Source organism: Quercus suber, unplaced genomic scaffold (genome assembly GCF_002906115.3).
Source record: "Quercus suber isolate HL8 unplaced genomic scaffold, Cork oak 2.0 scaffold_281, whole genome shotgun sequence".
In the NCBI taxonomy this organism is placed as follows: domain Eukaryota; kingdom Viridiplantae; phylum Streptophyta; class Magnoliopsida; order Fagales; family Fagaceae; genus Quercus; species Quercus suber.
In genome coordinates this window covers 908,024-912,052 of record NW_027069737.1, presented here as the reverse complement: position 1 = coordinate 912,052, position 4,029 = coordinate 908,024, and positions in this window count along the sequence as shown.

Here is a 4,029-nt window from a genome sequence, read left to right as displayed (position 1 = left end):
ATTCGATCGCCACTTCGATCGGATCATCGGTCTCGTCGTCACTCCGATTCGATCGCCACTTCGATCGGATCATCGGTCTCGCCATCGTCACTCCGATCGGCGAATCATTGGTCTTCTTTCATTGCCATCGTCATTCCGATCGGATCGCCACTCCGATCGGATCATCGCCGTTGGAGGCTCAAGTGGCATGGGCGACGCCACTCCGATCATCGCCATCGTCATCGCCGCTCCGATCTCACCGATCGCTCTCTCTCTCTTTTTGTCTGTTGGTTGTTTTGATTGTTGGTGGTTGGCTGAATCTGAAGTTTGATGGTGGTAGGCTGATCGGATTGTGGGTGTGAGATTTGGGATGGGTATGAGATTTTGGTTGATGGTGGTTTTTTCTGGTGTAGGGGCTGATATTGGTTGTAGTGTTTGTTTGAGTTTTTTTTTTTTTTTTGGTAGCAAGTGGCTGATATTGGTGGTCGGTGGTTGATCTGTGGGTTTGGCCGGTGGTTATGGGCTGTGGTAGTTGAGCTGCGGTGTGGGTTGTAGGTGCTGTTGTTGATAATAATGAATTAGGGGATAATATATTATTTTAATGTGTAGAAAATATTATTTTAATATATATGATTGAATTATAAAACATCTGATAAATGAGATGTTGTAAAATGATGTGGTAAAATAATAAAGTAGGTGTTTGATGTGGTAAAATGGCAAAAATTTTGCAACATCTGATAAGGATGCTCTAAGAAGGTGATATAGATTTCCTGTAGATATCATCAACATTATAGAATATAAAAGAGGAATTATCCATTAAAAAATAAAAGCTTGACAAAGCAACAAGGTAGCACGTGGAAGCAAAATCCTTTTCCACATTAGGCAGTAAGGTAACAACATCATCAATCAACAAAGACAAAAATAAAAGGTCACAAGCAGCCAAAACGGTAGTTTCACCAATTTGAGAAACAAATGAGCTTTACCAACATCCTCCCACCCCTCTGTTTTGTACTAAAAGTTTACCGTTGTGATTATCAAACACCTCAATTATTTGGTGTGTAGAAGATTAGCAAGAAGGAAGCTTCTCGTTCCTCATAACATGGATATAATACTATATAGTGATTGAAAACTGAAGCTTCCAGTTCCAGATCAAAGATTTGCCTAATTGCCTCACCTTACATTGACCAATACACAACAATTACGTCTCATTCAATTTTCCTCTTTTTCTTTGAACTGCAATTCCCTACGGCACATGGGATAATGTGCTTGAGAGCAGGTCTGTGAATTCACCCATTTTAAGATGCAATGGAGATGGAATGCATGGTTGCATGCACCCCAAACTGCAATATCATAGGTTCAAAACAAACATCATTATTTCCTGTCATAAGATTTTAGCAACAACTACAAGAAGATTCAATTGTTTCTTTTCCTTGATAAGTATACGAATTTATTTAAGCACAAAGGTAAACAGGAAGAATACAGACAAGAGGAACAAATGAAAAGGGGGCAAAAGAATGCAATCTTTCACTAATATACCAAATAAACTAACAACTTTTAAGTACATACAATATCAAATTAAGGAAATTATGAAGAAAATTCTCAAATCCTAGTTGAAAAACTACATCATGAATGTGATTCTCTACCTCTAAAATATTGGTTACTTAACATGACTCCGAGGGATTTTTATTTTTTTCCCATATCTCAATGACAAGAACACACCAGAAAAGAAAAGATGAATTCTTCATGCCTCTGTGAACTCCACATAGATATAAAAAAAAAAATGCAGTATGTCACATGTGTGTAAATATACAACAAACCAAATTCAACAAAAGTAAGTATTAGCTAGATATCATGAGATGCCATATGTACTGGGGGAAGAACATGGGCTCAACCAGATTTTGTTAGAAACTAGAGACAATCGAAATTGTAAGCCTCAATTTGAAGTCATTTTAACTATTTAAAATAACTTATGATACTCAGCTTGGACAGAAATTTTTATATCCTAAGAAGCTCTTTACTTATAAATGGCTCTCAAAAGGGATAGGCTTCTATGAATGTTGAGAAGCTCCAGTCTTCAATATGTGTCACTATACAGTAGTTCACATAGTCTGATACTACCCCATCACCTTCTTTTGGGGGGGTTGGCGGCATATCCTATCCTTTGTCTTATGGTAGTATCAAGGTTAATTAATACGCAAATCGGAAATCCAGTATCCATAACTTAACCAATACCCCCTAATTTTACACAGTTTTTTTTTTCTTTCTTTCTTTCTTTTATTTTTATAAGTAATTGCAATTTATTAAAACTGAAATGTGTATACGTATACAAAACTTAAAACAGTGAAGTGAAAAATAAAAAGAGAATGAGAAAATATCCAAGCTGTGATATTAATGGCATAGACACAACGAGTCCAGGAACTCCATCAAAGAAAATGTTAATTGGTTTTCCTTCCACCTAGTGCCCATTTAGTGGCGTGTTCTGTGAACCAAACCACACTTACTGAAACCACATTGGATGTTTGGCAGGCCATTTGGCCGCGAAAATGGTGGTCTTGAGCTCCATTTCAAAAACACAACTTTGGTGTTTTAAATATTACTAATGCAATTACTCCCCTTTTTCTAAACTGTCCTCTTCTTTTTCTCCAGACCCCAAATTTAGCTTTTAATCTGATCACGTTTGTTTGTTTGTTTGGTTTTTTTTTTTTTTTTAAGTTGTCCATTTTGGTAACTTACAGTTTTGATAAGAGCTAGTCAAACACAAAATTATTAAAACCGACTGAGTGGTAGGCGGCGTGATGGGTGGCCTATGCAGCGACGTGGCTGACTACTGACCCTCTACAGGCTCTACTTCAGTTAGTACTCTCTCTGTCTCTCTCTCCACTCTAGTCATTGTCTCTCAGTCTCTCTCTCTTTTTTTTTTTTCTATTTTTTTAAATCTTAATCAGTTTGTAGGTTTAAAAGGGTTAATGGGTTTTTTTTTTTTTTGGGTTGGGTTAGGGGTTTCGGTAAGGGTTGCAATGAGCACTTGGGTCTTCAAGTCAGCTTGGTTGATCCCATTAATGTTCAAAGTTAGTTTGAACTGGGCTAAAATTTCACATGCTAAGTTCAAGCTTTACTTAATAAATTGGAATTTGGAGAGATATTCGTGCTCGGCTTGCTTTAAAAGCCCATTTTTACTTCCCAGGGAACTCAGCAAACCGCCTCTCAAGAGAAAGTATATTGTGGTTTATGTGGCCGTAATTCTCTCTGTCATTAAACTCAAACCCAGAGTATGTTTAATGGCCCTTATGGTTATCTATAGAAACTAGTAACCATCACCGTGGAAAAAAAGAGAGTCCTGAGTCTTCCAAACTTAAAGACTGTCGCCATTCCCATCCCTTAAGAAAAAGGAAAAGAAAGGTACGATCGTGTTTCTTTTTCTCTTATTTTAAAAACATCATTGACAAATGCCCAAATCCAATTAACTCAAATATTCTAAACAAAAGCAAACCAAAGGGAACACAAATATCCTAAAGGCCAAAATAGCTAACTAATTTTTTTTCTCAAACTATCTAGTTAGTAGTTTCAGTTTTGAAACTATATTATTTAGTAGCACCTCGAGTCTTTTAGACTTGATTTATATAAATCGACTCTTAGAAACTCGATTTTCATAGCCTAATCATATCTTTCCATGTGGCAATCACATAAAAATCGAGTTTCTAACACTCGAGTTCCAACAAAAAAAAAAATTTATAAATTGTAAGCCCATATACCAGCGAAAATACCAAAAACAAATTTCAAAAATTTCAAATACATACATCTCAATCCAAACTCAGATTAGAGGGAGGGAAAGAGCTCAGAGGGAGAGAAGGAGCTCACCTCACCAGCCAGGCGCGGCCGCGGCTGGCGCGCAGTCTGGGCGGCGCGCTGCCTGGGCGTAGCGCGGCCTGGGCTCGAGCGCCTCGCCTGGGCGTCGCGCGGCCTGGGTTGGGTGCAGCCTGGGCCTCTGGGACGCGCGAGGTGATCCGATCTGGATCTTCTCCGGTTTTTTTTTTTTTTTTTTTTTTTTTT